At 37.2% G+C, this 16,278-nt stretch overlaps 1 protein-coding gene across 2 annotated transcripts in view; it reads left to right on the forward strand.

The window, feature by feature from the left end:
* Positions 1 to 14,722: 14,722 nt before the first annotated feature.
* Positions 14,723 to 16,278, forward strand: part of lingo2 (leucine rich repeat and Ig domain containing 2) — a 196,348-nt gene continuing 194,792 nt past the window's right edge. Inside the window, exon 1 of one of the 2 annotated variants that reach the window (XM_063494146.1) lies at positions 14,723 to 15,392. The gene's annotated coding sequence lies outside the window, so the exon portion shown is untranslated. The remainder of the gene's footprint in view (positions 15,393 to 16,278) is intronic. The other variant, XM_063494153.1, reaches the window with a different exon arrangement.

Below are 16,278 nucleotides of genomic sequence, written 5' to 3' on the forward strand. Positions count from 1 at the left end.
TATTACTTCAGCGCTCTGCTTGAGCCACACTAACCCTTATACACAGTTGTACTCCTGTTGTATCTCATGCTAAATGAATGCTTTTAGTGCACTACTTAATGTACATGCTTATTTTATATGCACGGTCTAGTGTGCATTATACATTTTGTCACCTTGTGATGTGCATAATGTGCGGCCCCACTACCCCATTCTGTATGTGTATTCTGTGTTACAAGGTGATTTATTGGCTTGTTTGTGCACATTAAAAATATTAGAGTATCATTCTGTAAATGTGTGAATGAGGAATACAGGTTCAAATTTTTGTTACACTGCACACAAAGAAACAGCATTTTTTTTTTTTTTTTTTTTACAGATTGTAAAGTATAGGTCTTGTCAAAAGACGTGGAAGATAGAAAGTTTTGCATTAATATTTATAAGCTACTCTAAGCTTGTGTACTGTAATTGAATACCATTTTCCCATATATGTGGCTTTTAGTTTCAGTATGTGTTTTGGGGTAATGAGTTCAAGTGACACATTTTCACATTATGCCCCTCATAAATCTATCTGTCACAAAGAGCAGTTTTACATTAGTGCCACTTTGATTATTCTGTGCACTTTTGCAGATTTAAATTAACTACCTGCCAGATTTCCAGCAACACTCAAGTACGCTACATAAAAATTCAGCTCATAGTGTTTTGTTGTTATATGAGTGCAAGACAGATATCTTTTGGTTTATCAAAGTGAGCCTACTGATTTTATTCTAGTTAATGATTTTGTCATGGTCACCATTATCTAACTTTATTCATATCAGTTCCATCAACAAGTGTAAGAATCCTTTTAGCTTGAAACTTTAACTCCTAGATGAAAATGTGGTAAATGGTAAACGATAAATGGAGTGGTTCTTGTATAAGCGCTTTTCTATCCTGCATCAGGACTTAAAGAGCACCATACAATAGAAATGTATGCATATATAACACGTCTCATTCACACACACACACACATTCATCTAAGCACTTTCTTCTGTGCCTTCTATTTGTCTTCTATCTTCTATCTGCGGCATGCATTTGCTGCATCCCAAAGACTAAACTGGTTCAGGTTACAGTAATAGTTGCTAGTGGAACCAATAAGATCACCCTATACGTTCCCTATACTTTCCTATGGTGTGCAAAATATTAGTAACCCCCCCCCCCCCCCCCCCACTCCCCCCAAAAACAAAACAACAAAAAACAGTTCCCTTTTTTTTATAATAAAAAGTTTTTTAAAAAATGTTTTATTATTATCGTTGTCTGAGTCTCCATTTAAAGTCAACCCTTTCTGCTTATTTATAACTCATTGTATCATTAAAGTAATTTGACATCATTTACAGTACAAAAAAATCCTTATTTATGACGTAATGCATAATCTTACTCCTACTATACCTACTCCTACCTCTGTCGAAAACAAAACTTTCTTTAGCTTCTGTCTCTTTAAGCTCCCTGATTCTTGAAAAGCCTTTTTTGTCTGATTGGCTGCCCTTGGCACTTCTTTTTTACATTACAAAAAAGCATATTATTTTATGCACTTCAAGGACTTTATCTACCTTGCATCCACAACTACAGCCATCATTTAGAGTCACCAATTAGCATGCATGTCTTTGGACTGTGGGCGAAAGCTACAACACCTGGAGGAGAGAGACAGGGGAAAAAAAGATCAACTGCTGTCTTGTTTTGTGGGTTCTTGTAAAGGCTAAACGCATTTAACTAAAGACAAAAGCACAACTGCAATGGGGAAAACAATCACTGGAGAATTAGGAGCACTCAGGGGCTGATTTTTGTTTTTCTCCCCAGGGACTTGCCTTATTATTTGAGCTGGCCATGTTTAATATGAACATTAATCACTTTAACAGTTTATAAACAGTCATGGTAAAAAACAAAGTACACTCTCTATCTCACCTCATATCAACCGTCAAACACAGTCATGGAGGGGTGATGATTTTGGCTTTTTTGTATCCACAGGACCTTTGTTCATCATGGGGTGTGCTTATATTTCCACACACTGCTTCTGCATTTTAGTTTATTTTTTTTAACACAACCTTTAAAAACTCATGAAAGAAACTGATCTATCTAAAAGACATATTTAAAGCCACATACATAATCTTTTTTCTTTTTCTTTTTTTTTGCAAGGTTTAATGATAATATAATTTGTACGAGACTTCAAAATACAGAATAGACAGTAAGATAAGAGGGTATATGAGGAAAACACAGTATTTTATTGCATTTGTAGCGGATTCAGATTGCGTCATACTTTTCTAAGCCTCATGAAGATGTTAATTATATCTGCTGGTTGTTAGCTCATTACAAAATGTAAATGAACTGCCACTTTCCCCCCTCTATGTTATGGCAAATAATGTGGTCTGTCTGACATTTTTCAACTAAATCAAATATACAGAAAGGAGGGTGGGTGAATGGTTGTCAATGAGGTTGAGGGGGTGGGCTGGGTGGAGGTTGCTATCCCTTTTTTCTCTAGTAAACTTTGGTTATTTGCTGATTCCCTCGCCTTATTAAAAATAAAATGAAGATTACTGTAGTTTGGCGCTAGAGTGCACATCACAGTATTTACTTTAATTTTTTAGTTGTAACATCTAGTGCTACATTAGTGAATGAGTATTTAATTGGCATCACTTATATACAATACCTATTGAATATATTATTGTTGCACTACTGTACGTACTATACTGTTAGGTACTGTTAGCATTAATAGATTTGTATCTAATAATCCTGAAATCATCCTGTCCTCCTTTACAATCAGTACTCATTTATATACATCATATTATTTATATTCATAAACATATTCATATCAGTCTTTTATGAATTAATATTTGTTTCTATACCTGTATAATAAATCCATCCATCCATGGACGTAACTTTGTGCTGAACATCGGGGGGGTGGGGGGGGGGGGGGGGGGGGGGTGTCAAGATCTCTGTCTAAATAAATAAATAAATAAATAGATTTGTTTTAAACGCCAGAGGACAACCAGCATTTTTGCTTGTTGGCTCTCCACTGCTGTATTCAGAATCCGAATCAGAATACTTTATTAATCCCTAAGGACATTATTGCACGCAGCACACTGCCAACCCCACTCCACCCAAACGCATCATCCGTCAGCCCCCTTCCCATATATACAGCACAGTGTTAACGTCAAAGTTTGCCGTGATTTATGGTGGCAGAGGCATGAACTGCCCCAGTCAACATAGCTCCTGGGATAACTCAGGCACACTAACCCCTCCACTATGATAAGATTCTCCTGTAAATTTGCTGTAATTTTAGCACACATGTTTAAGAAAATATTTTCATAATGCAGAGAAATAACATGGGTAGGATGACATTTCCTCTTTTTTTCACAAAAAAAAAAACTGCAAAAGAGAGAGCTTCAGATTTAAGGGTGGGAAAAGTTGTGCCTTAGGTTGAGAAGCAAAAACAAATAAATAATTCTGAGTATTTCTGAACTCTACTTTTTCTTCGATCCAATCAGAAAAATAACATAGTTGGTTATACATCCTAATGGATAAGTTGTGTCTAAGTGCCATCTTACAAAGCAGTGTTAAATGGACATTATATTAAACAAGTCTATTAATCAGAGATAAATAAAAACAAAATAAATTTAATTATCAGCTTTGTGTTTCATTTATTTTCTTAACTGCTTATCCAATTCAGGGTGAGAGTGCCGGAGCCTACAGCAACTGATGCAGGGCAAGAGACAGCTCACTGGGCTTGAGTTTTTAAATGATGAAACACTGGAATGCAATATGTAGCTGGTAAGGACCTTATAAGGAGTTTACATTTTTGTTACTATGGTCACTGTAAATACTTGGGTCACCAAAAGTATCACTAATATGTGTGCAATGGAAAATCTTATTAGGTGAAGATGAGATTATAATCATAACACGTCCTCTCTGTATCAATATTCAGCACAAAAATTGTATTAACCCCAAGTCATGCAATCACTAATAAACCCTATACAGGATTGAAAGTAGGTAATAGTCTTGATTCACCCATAAAGGGACTTCACTATCACAATTCTGAGGTAAATTTATGCATATTCCTAATACACTGTATGTATTAAATGCCAAAAAAGTCAAAGAGGATTATTGCACTATTAATGTGTGCCTGTGAGCAGACAGCAGGCAGTTGTGAAGGACAGAAGAGTCTTCAGGGCTTACTTGTCCATTCACTTGTAATTTTAAATGTTTAATCCTTAATGACCACCACATTATATTTGTTTTATTATCTATGAGCCTATTATCTTATTGGATAAGTCTTGATTAAAGAAACATACTTATGGTATCAAAGCACCCAAAGGTTCTGCATATACTTATTCAGCAATTGTTGACAGCCTAACACAGCACTTCAGGCAGGATCTTATACACAAGAGAATAGGACAACCTCTTTCAAGGTTTGAGAGATAATTATATATTATTATACAGTAGGTCAGGCAGTGGGGTGGGATCCAGACAGTGCCAGGTGGTTAATACTAGGGTCGCAGTTGGGTCATGTTGACTGAATGCCAAGCCAATGTAAGCAAGATGACTTTTAAATACTAAACTCTTAGAATATTTAATAGAAAGCATAAATGAAGTCCAAGGGCATTTATTGTATTTTAGTTGTGATGTTCCAAAAAATCTGCTATTTCCGCTATATTTCTGTGTACATTTGTATTTTCAGTATTTGCTTTCTTGTTACATGCTTATCTTGTAACTTTTAATGCATGAAGAAGATTTTGATGTCTGGATTTGTTCCCTCTATATACTCAGATGTCACTGCTTCACGATACATAGAAAATAAAGATGCAATTAAATATAAAAATATAGATTGATAGGTATTGATGCAGACACAATTTTCTGTAAACAGATAGTAATTAACATTGGTTCATGTGCACACACAGACATACACAGAGACACACACAAAGAGACACACACACACAAACAAAAGAAAGAAATGAACAAGATTTATATCAGAAATATTTCTTGCAGCAAATCTACATTTTACTCTGTACTCAGATTGTCTGCCTGTCCCTTTTTTAATCAAATAAATTACACTGCAACCTTCTAATAATTTCTCACTGGTCTTGACTGTGAGCATTGTTAATGACATTATGGATTCCTTTACCCTTTGTCCCCACTTTAACTGTCACAACTAAAGATTAAATTAAAATCTTTAGCTAAACTTGACCTAATTCCAACCCTTTAACCCCTTGTCCTAACCCTTATCCAGTCACTTGAAGTTGTGAGTACTAAGCAAAGTTTACTTACAGTGCAAAAATGTTATCACCAAAAAGGAGTTCAAACTATGTGTCCAGTCAAATACAGCAAGAAATACATACAATACATATAGGCACAAAAAAAAGGAAGGTCATTTATCATTCTGAGTCTTTTTCAAACCTATCACAGTAAAATGGTAAGAACCAAACACCAGTGAAACACCTGTTATCTTTTTTGCTTTAAAAAAAATCCTATTGTTTTGGTGTTTTTCACTTTCATCCATTTTTGCATTCATAAAGCATTTGGAAAAGAAGCATCTGTGGTCTCCACAACACCAGTGATTATTGGATTTATCTTCTTGTACATCCCCCAAAAGCTTTTACATTAAATTTGTGCACAACATTCACAGAATAGGAAACAAAAATAACACAGCATACATACTAATCCACAAAAATAGAAACTTGTTATTGGAAAAGTTTTTCCAAACAACAATGTCACTTGCATTGTTATGTACCCTTCAAACAAACTGTAGCCTGGAACTAACAGTTTATAAAACAAGCTGTAATATTGACTTCGCCATCATTTTAAAAAAATTCTAGTATCACTTCATCACATTACACATACTGTATCTGAAATAATAGTAGAAAGTACAATTGACCACACATCCACTGTGATATTTGACTGTAATTAAATGTGCTGGTAAGTCAAGCCGAAACTGGTACTCATTTTGTTTTTAAATTGAGCGTTGAGATAATGACCAAAGGTACTCTAAGCTGCTCCTTTATTTCCCAAAGGGTCGCCACTGTGGATGGATCCACATATTTGATTTGGCACATATTTTACGCCAATTGCCTATTCTGATGCAACCCTCCCATTTTAAGAGTACACTAACTTGTGACTCCTGAGTCTGTTTTTTGTGTCTTCTCCTTGTCTCAAAATTGAAGGTCTTTCCCATGTTAGGTAAACATGTTAACCACAGTGTGAATTTCATCAAATATAGCAAAAATGCAATGGGACAGACACTGCTGGAATATTTTCTGATTCTGGCAAATAAGTTCAGACCTTTTAGTTAATTTAGTATAATAAAGAAAACATAATTTGTATTATTTTACGGTAATTTTTGATAATCAGTTTACACTGGTGTTCAAAGAACACTAAAAACCAACCCTTTTTAACCCTCATGCTTTTACTTTAACGTATGGACTACCAAATGGGGCCCCTGGGGGACCCCAAGGATAAATTACTTTAATAAGCAATCTTTCCCAGCTGTAAACCGTGGCCTACTTGGAGGTACTAATTCTCACCAATTGCCCCAATCTCACCCAGTGCAAAATAAGTTTGTTGCTCAATAAAGCAAACAGAATCACATTATCTGCATAAAAACAGACGAGATCCTGAGAGATCCTCATTACAGCTGTGCAAGACTGGAAACAACTAAAAATAAAAAAGCTAAACGCACACTACAGACAGTTATTGCACATAGTTTGTCTCATGCACTGCACAGGGAGCAAAGAGTTGTTAACTTCCTGTCTGTGTTTCATGGCCAAAAGTAACACATTTTTTGAGTAAATTTTCCAGCAAGTTAACTGATTCATTTAAAACAAAAATTACTTTGAGAAACATTTAATTTTTTCATTGGTTAACTATAAAAAAAACTGGATATCTCACTTATTAAACTAACTTAAAGTATCTTTTGTTTGTTTCTTTTTAACATCACACAATGTTTTTTGCCATTTTCTGCGTTAAAAAAATGTAAAGTTTACAAGAATAAAATTTCCTTGAACACTAGATTCATTTTTGATGTGAACAAGGTTAGTGATTCAACGATAACTGGATGCACTGCTGCAGCAATTTTTCAAAACTTGATCGTAGCAAAAGGCTTTTATGTACGAAACCATGATATCAAAAAAACATTTTCTTATTTAAATTACAAATATAATCCTCCTCCATGACCATATCACTCCATGCTGCCAACCTAAATGAGTTGATTATAAATTAGGCTGAATCGCAGGCAACTAATTGCACTATGTGATTAAGGTCAGACTTCTAATGAATGATCAAATGACATAATTATTATTCACATTAGTCCTGCCACAGAGTATATCACTCTGTGTGCAGAAGGGCTGTTAAATGTTTGGTCATTGCAGGCAGAATGTTTCACTCTAAAGCTAAAATCAACATGATTACATAATCTAACATCAGAGCTGAAGCCACACTGATAAATATGCCTCTTACTTTATTACATAAATTTAGAAAATCTTTTGTAAACTTGACATTGGATATACCTGTTCTTCCTATTTAAGCGTAATACATATATGAAGCATTATTAATCTGCTTTATTTAACAATGTCTCCAACGCACGAATGGAGACCACACTAAATCGAACCAGTGTGACTCTTCAGATAAGTGGAAACAGTAACAATTATGGTACACCAATGTGCTTTAAAGTTAAGTTAAAAATGGTTATGCAAGCATATTTTCTGACAAAACATTTTACTTAAAGTGTTGCACAGTAATATGTTGGCTAGCACTGTTGCCTCACACCAAAAAGGGCCTTTAAATCCACTGGTTCTCTGGGGCCCTTCTGTGTTAAGCTTTCATGCTCTCACACTGCCGGTGTGGGCTCTCACAGGGTATTTCAGTTTTCTACCACAGTCAGAAGACATGCATGTAAGGTTAATTGGCAATTCTAAATTGATTTGTGTAAGTGGAAGAAAATGGATGGGTCTTTAAAAATAAATGTATCAGTGTGTGTGAAGACAGCCCTAATGTGTTAAAATAAAGTTACAACAACATGAAGACATCTAACTCAGAATCAGAGTGGGAATTAATTATCATATTTTGGGTAAATAAAACTTCTAGATCACAGAAATACTGATTGTCTTTCCGATCTTCATTGTAATAAGGCTTAATGATATATGTCCCCCTCCAGTCAGTTCTTCCTTAACATGTCAGACTTTAAATTCTGTTGTTGATCAAAGGGGCAGAGACACGCCATTTTATTTATTTATTTTTATAGGCTTTATCCTTCAAGCTTAGGTTTTCTACCAGAGGCCTGGGAGCTTATATGTGCTTTTGCTAGGACTGTGCTCTTTTGGACAGAGCTCTCGGATGTTCTTCCGTGGATCTGCTAAAGCCACTTGCCCAGTTTGTGTGTGACTGCCCCTAGTGCTAAGATTACCACAGGGACCACTGTTGCCTTCACCTTTCACTCTTCTCGAGCTCCTCTCTCTGCCCTTGGTACATCTCCAGCTTCTTGTGTTCCTTCTTTCTGATGTTGCTATCACTTGGCATACCTACATCTATCAGTAGGGCTCTTTTGCTCTTCTTGTCCACCACTACTATGGCCCGTTGGTTAGCCATCACCAGTTTGTCCGTCTATATCAGGATGTCCTACAGGATCTTAGCTTGGTAAATGTCAAACATTCTCCTGGGGCATTTGACCTCGGGACTTCCAGGCCATACTCAAAACAGATGTTCCTCTATAATATGCCAGCCACTTGGTTATGATGTTCCACGTATGCCCTGCCTGCTAGCAACTTCATGCTGTCATTATGTGCTTGATTATGTCAGGGGCATTTTTGCACAACCTGCTCCTGGGGTCTTCCCTAGTTTGGTAGATCCAAGCCTCTATTGAACTTGTTCTCAGAGTTTGTTCCTGTGCTGCCATGATTAGTGCCTCTGTGCTTTCTTTCAGTCCAGCTTTGTCCAGACATTGGTAGGATTTCTCAATATCAAAGACTTCTTCTGCCGGTGGCACATACTCTGCAGGGGCCTGTCCTTCAATGATGGTTCCTCTCCTTGCTCCTCTCTTTTCCTGGGTTTCTTCTGTCTGAGATATTTACTAAGCACACTACCAGTTGTGGCCATCTTCCTGATGTACTCAGGTTGTTGTTTCTTCCTGACACTCACTAATTCTCAGCCTCCTTCCTTCCGCTTAGTGTACAGCTTCAGGTGATGTACTTGGGGTGAAATCCTCCGTGCATGGTAAGGACCTTCCTTGTGTTGATGTCAGTGGCTTCTAGATCCTCCTTTGGCCAGCTTATTATCCAGACACTTTATCTGATGAGTTTTGACTACCTTCCCTCTTTTTGTTACCATCCGACAGACTTCTTCTCTAGTGTGAATGACATTCTGATGTCAGTGCTGTCGATTCTATTGGTGTGGTCCTAAAAAAAGCTCTTTAGAGTCCTGTCGATCTTGTAGTCCTGTTGATATATATAATTTTTCTTTTGAGTGCAGAACAACCTGTAAACAGCTTCATTCTGTCAGACTGTATTTGCATCTGCTTGCTGTCTTTGGATATGTTTTCTCACTTTGGAGCATTTGTTCCCCATTTGTTCATAATTTTGACAAATTGCATACTTTCATTGTTTTGGTTTTGTTTGTTTTCTGTGGTGTTTTTTTTTTTCTTCGGGTTGCTGTGAACTGACATCTCAGGGCCAGTGAACATTTGTCTTTGATTTGAAAAGTTACAATTTCATGATAATACATGATAGCATGGAAAATCATCAAAGTGTGGCTGAGCAATACATATTTCTGATAATAAAATAAATATTTCAATATTTCACAATATTTCCCAAATTGACAGATAATTGTTATGTTGCAAGATACATACAACCTTTCTGACAGTAAATATAGAAGCCATTCTATCACACATTGCTATCATTCTAGTTGTTGTGCCACAAAAACATTTTTTGTGCCCATATGTCAAGTCCTGTATGCCAAAAAATTCAGGATGTCCTACTGTTTTCGGTCACATTGATAAGCACACAAACCAGCATGCTTTATAGCCACTTAGCCAGGCATACAAACGGCAACAAGGTTAAGTTCAAGGTGCAATGTAGCATATCCCATTTCTGTGCATTATGCATACAATACTACGTGATTTTTAAGCACAGCTGCATTATGTACTGAAAGTAAAAATAAGGACAAGCGAGCAAGGATATTGAAATATACAAAAAGCGCAGGTGTATTAATCATGACTGTATTGCATGTATGGTAGGTCCTGCTGTTTAGCATTCCGACTGTCATAGCTTCTGAAAACACTTAATGGAAACACTTACTGAGACACTTAATGGAACTAGGCTATTATTAATGCACCTGTGCTTTCCTTATTGTGTCGAGTCAAAATGTCTGCTGTTAAAAAAGGTTGGGGAGGAAAAGATTCCTAGTAAATGTGTAGGTATAGGTAATTCTTACACAGTCCAAACATAAAAAAACAAAACAGAAAGCTCTATAGAGACGGAAGTGCATTCATCACATTTTTAGACCTCAGGGTTGCGCATTTTGGTAGTGCTGCATGTAAATAGAACACTCCACAGGATACCTTTTAAGAAAACATCCAGCAGGTGGTAATAGTCTGCACTGCAAAATATAAATACAGTGGCATTAACTGCATAGTTGGAACTTGTTGAATCATGATATCTTATTCTGGAGGCCAAAACATTTGGTACCTTGTGTGTTTTTTAGATTAATGTGAGTACTACTTGCCAAGAAGCAATCTTTAAAGCTGTGCCTGCATTTACAGCATGGTGCTCCTTTGCTACCTCTAAAGTAATGTTAAACAATGGAGCAATCTTACTATATTGCATAGAGATATAGACCACAGATACACAGAGATTAGAATCCTCCACAAAATCTGCAAATTATTATTTTTAAACAGTTCCAGCATTGAAAAATGTAGTAGTATTGTTAACACCATCAGTTGGAGAGTACAGAAATACACATGCAAGGTTTTCTGATTACAGTTAACAAGCTGCGTCTGTCGTGTTAGTAAATTACCCAAAGCTGAATATCATGTCTTAGTTTGTGACCTTGCACTGAATTGCACATAAACTGGGCATGTCATATTCAGGTGACTGCACCTGTGTTTAGAACAGCACAACTTTTGTCAGTCACTTATAAAACTAACCATACCTATAAGGAAGAAGACAGTACAGTGCAGTTGGTGTAGCTGTGAGGTCATACAACAACTTATTTCTCGGTAAAGATTGGTGATTAAATAATCCCTTTGTTCCCTGTGCTACCTACCGGTTGTTGTTGTTTTTGTTTTATTTTGTTTTGTATTTTACATACCTTTTAATGCATAATGGGAAAAAATGTACATCAGTTATGTAACTTTATTAGCCTTTTGAGAAGTTAAAAAAAAAAAAAAAAAAAAAAAAAGCCAAGTGGCAGAGGAAAGGAACATGAGCTGTATTTGCTGGCTTTTTGAAACATGAATCTGGACCATTGACAGGTGGTTGGAAACTGTGCTACCTTGATAATGAGATTCAGGAAGGTCCTTGCTAGTAACTCAGCCAGAGGGTTTACCCAGGCTTATCTGCAAGCTGTACCACACTGAGGGAGAGAGAGAGAAAAATAGAAGGAAAATGGGAATTTTGGTATAGACACTTGTCTTTCACAGTAAACACTTGTGATGAATATTGAACATTGCTTCCAGTTTTAGAACATTAATCACATTTCTAAGTTGAGTAAGTGACAATTTCAGCCTCATGGTACCATCTGGCTGTGGTAAAGCATTGCCTGCAATTAAAGAGTAATAAAAAGATAATATATAGGTGTTGATTTTCTTACTTTTGAATTATTAGTGCATAACCTGGACAAAGCAAGTTTAGTTCATTAAAATTTGTCATATCATATTTTAGATAGATATTAGAAATGAAAAGCTTGGTCTGCCAAAACACTGTAATTTCATATTAGCATATCATAGTTGCCAGTTGGTGACAAAAGAAAATGCCAAATTTTCTCATGAAAGGCTCATAATTATTGGTGGGACAAAATATTGATAAGCTGACCATTATTAATATATAGGAGACACCCTAAATCGTTCCCCTGTGGTAATTTAACTTGCTGGAGTCACCAGTTCATGAGTCCTTCTCATGTTGCCCTCAACTGAATGAGGGTAAAGTTCAAGAAAGTAAAGTAACTTTCAGTGACGGAGAGGAAATTCACAGGGGAGAAATGACAGACCCTTTGAATACATTGGAAAGCATATCAGAGAGCCCATTAAATACATGGACACAACAAAACTGACCAGTGAATAATAAACACACTGGTACCATGCAGTGGAAATACACACGATCCCTGCTTTTGCCTTTTTAGGAGTAATTTTTCTTGTCAGTAAAACATATACTGTGAGTCATTGATGATTTTCTTGCAGTATATCTTCTTGCAGAAGTGCCATTTTCATAGCATTGTTACCAAAGTGTTGTGATAATATGTACTGTGGGGAATTTAAGGTTGTATTACAGAGAGTATTGACATGACACAAATTTAATAAGAAGACGGTTCTAGGTTTGAACCTGATGATCTGCTGAGAGTTTGCATATTCGACCTGTGTCTCTGGATACTCCAATTTCCTCCCATAGTCCAAAGATATGCATGTTAGGTTAATTGGTGATTCTAAATTGGCAGGAGGTGTAGAAGTGATCATGAATGATTGTCTCTCTGTGTTAGCTATGGTGATGGACTGGTGCCTTTTCCAGGATGTTCCCTGCCTCTCGCCCAGTGTCAGCCTCAACTCTAATTGGATAAGTGGTTGAGAAAGTGGATGGATGGATGTTTCTGCAAATAACTTTTTGGTTCATTAGGTGTGCACAAACATGAACAATTACACTGTTTCACAAATGTCCATGAAATGGGGTTGTCAGTAGGGCCTCTCCCTGAAAGTCAGAGCTTTAAAGCATCGGTCAAAGCCTCATATGCGTTTAATGAACCTGTTTCTTCAAGGAACCTGTGTGTACTATAGGTGTCTGAGAACTAGCTGCAGCTGCTGTGAAGTGCATGCTGGCATCGGTAACTCTGTGTATGTAATCAGTAATAAAGTGTGTGGATATGCATAAGCTTCAGTATAATGGCTATACAAATGGGCATTTTGTTTGTTGTGCTATAAAAAAAAAAGACAAAGGCCTGCCTTGTTAATGCAATGTCATGCAAACTTCTTTTATGTTTGCATGACATTGCATTAAGTTTGACAAGAAGTGGCTAACAATACATTTTTTACTGTATTTTACTGTAATTACTGTAATTTTTTAATATATGTACACAATATATGCACATTTTATGGTTTCATTTGTTTGTGTTTATGCATTTACAATAACAACAAATCAAAATGGTAAAAATGAAAAGAACAAACGTTTAAATGATCATAGAGAACCACTGAATACAGTTAAGCTGAAAAAGTTCTCATTGACAATAAGCAATGATTTTCACTAAACCGGACAAATGTGAAGTTGTTGACTAAAATATTTCCTGTGAATTTCCCTTTGTAGATTAGGTAAACACTGAAAGAAAATTTCCTAGACAAACCCCTGACATTAGATTTTTTTTTCTTTAACTGGACTAAAAAAATGTCCTTGTTGGCATGACTCCCCAGGGAGACCAGAGTGATGGATGGAATTCAGTAGCAAGTGACTCTGCCAAAACCACCTGCTCATAGTTTTGGTGTCAGGTTGTTGATGAGATGTAACCTTGCCTCGATAAAATCAAGGGCACCATCCACTTATAAAGCCCACTTAAAATGTAACCAATCAAGCTACCAAATTTGTTTGTGTTCTACAGTTATACATGACTTGGAAGTTAAATTGTAATGCCTGAGTAATCCTAATTGATGAACATATGAGGGGTTACACATACCATTAAATAGGAAACAAGCTACCTCACTTGGAATGTGAAGTCCAGGCTTAGGAAGATAATTGCCTGGCTTTAGCAATGCTAGTTATTCATAATAAGCATGTGAGAGTGGCAGCTCTTTGTATATGACAAACTGATTACACTATGAATGGTATGTAGGGAATCGAGAGCATTTACACAAATGTTTTAGAATTGTATTTTGGGTCTCCTTTTTTTGGTACAATATTTATTATTGCACACAGCTCGTCAAGTATTCACACAATGATAACAGAATTTCTGGCAATTTGTTTAGGTGGCTAATTATATAATTGTACAGCTGCTACTGCTTGGTCCTTGTTTCTATGCAGTGTGCTGCTCTCTTGCTTGCTATTTTTGTCTTGCTCTTCAGTCACTCTTGACAGTTGGCCAGCATCAACTACCGAACGTCAGAGAAAGAAAAGTTATGACCAAAAAAAAAAGTTTAAAAAAATGTCAGCTCCAGGGATATTTAGTAATCAGGTTACAAGGATGAAGAAAGGAGATTAGATTGCCTCTTGGTTCAGTGCTCTTTTCCATGCTGCTGCTCCTTCTCTTCATATCTATTTAATTTTACATATTTATCAGGCATTATTTGTTACTCTGAGGACTATGGGCGGTGAACCTTTCTGTCTGACATGGCTGGAAATGGCACAGCGGTAATTGTCAAAAGCCAAAGCTAGAGAAGTGCATATCGCAGTGTGTATGTGTTTGTGTAAAGGAAAGGAGAGGAGGAGAGAGAAAACGAAAGGGTGGGGAGGTGCAGTGAGAAACAGGGAGGGTGTATGTGTGAGGGAGGGGTAAGGCGAGAGAGAAAGAGAGAGAGAGAGAGCGAGAGACAGCAGGAGAACGAGCGGCTCGCCTCATTCCGCTGCTTTCTCAGCATCTATTCTGTGAGAGTCTATTCTGGAGAGGAGAGCGCTACCGAACAGGCGAATTGGAGAAGGAAAAGAGGACAAAATCCACTGATGAGGGAGCATATCGAGGAAAAGAACACATAATCTAGTCTCACTGGCATGTGTTATCACCTTCTATAGCTTTGGTGGAGGTCTGTGAAAGTTTCCATCCTGGGGGGACACCCTCCCCTTGTTGTGGGGACGAACAGCGGATGCTGAATTTCATTCCTGAAGGCAGGGGGAGAGCTGTGAGGACCGGCTGGATTCACTTGCATTGGAGCTGGTAGTGCGCACCAGAAGAGATCCTACAGTCTCTCGTTCTCCCTTGTCTCTCATACACGCATTTTCCAGTAGAATACCTAACATTGTTTAGCTCTGCCAAGGTGGAATATCAGGGAGAACCAGCCCAAAAGAAATAAATCTAAACCAAGGAACTAAAGGGTAATGGATTATGCACAAATTCACTGAAGGACATCCTGCTCACAAAAAGTAAGTTCAAATCAGAAAAGGCTTTTAATTGGGTTCTGATTTTAAAAGACTTGTGGGATTTTTGCCCTTGTTGTGGAGCAGAACCAATCGTATCTCATGACAGCTTGGGGACTATAGGATTCTGGATAGTATTTCAAGGTAAGAAAACATCCGTGGCTTCTTTCATATTAAAAGCACCCTTCAGGTTTTCTGTGAAAGGGGCAGATTAGGCAGGCGAAAAGCTCAGCATGAAAGATGCAGTGACGTGGGAAAGAGAAAACACTATGAAAAAGACGGATCTTGTCTTTCATTGTATTTAATCAGTTTTACAGAAAGTGCAAAGTTAGAAAAAATGTACAACTACACAATGAGAAGTCCCGTGGCTTTCAGAGAACAAGATTGCTTTTTGTGATGGCTGTGAAAGACTACTCCCCTCTGCAGAGAAGAATGTGTCTATGTGTATCTGCATACTTGTGCATGTGTGTTTGCTGAGAGGGAAGATGCCTGCCTGCAAAGCAATTCATGCTTTACTTCCTCGCTATATATTGGTTATCACCAGGGGAGGCTGCAAGTGGAAGGGGCATAATTGCAGTGGTTGTTTGCTCGCATCTTTGCAACACCTAGTATCAGTGAGAAGGGAATTACTTTTGTACAGTAGCCGTATTTTATTCATAATGGTGAGGGCCTCAGCATTTTAAAGACTGCCTTATTCCTTTTATCTGGCCACAGATAAGTGATTCTGTCTGGTATTACACCATCTCAGATGCTCTACATCACACTTTCACCTTCAGCTTCTATGTGTTTCTGAATCTGTTCCAGCAATGCACTTTTGTGTCTCTTTGCTTTTTCCCCAAATGTGAAAGTGATGATAAAGTGTTTTTCTGTTGATGCTCTAACTTTCTTTTTTTTTTCAGATGAAAATTTAGACTCTTTCATTACGCGGTGTAGGGTCTAACAGAGAGATGATCGTATATGTTTTTTCTTTATTGGAAAGAGTGAATCTGCTGCCCTCTTGATCAATACCAGCCAAGTGCATGGCTATCTC

This window comes from Pelmatolapia mariae, linkage group LG2 (genome assembly GCF_036321145.2).
Source record: "Pelmatolapia mariae isolate MD_Pm_ZW linkage group LG2, Pm_UMD_F_2, whole genome shotgun sequence".
Taxonomy (NCBI): Eukaryota; Metazoa; Chordata; class Actinopteri; order Cichliformes; family Cichlidae; genus Pelmatolapia; species Pelmatolapia mariae.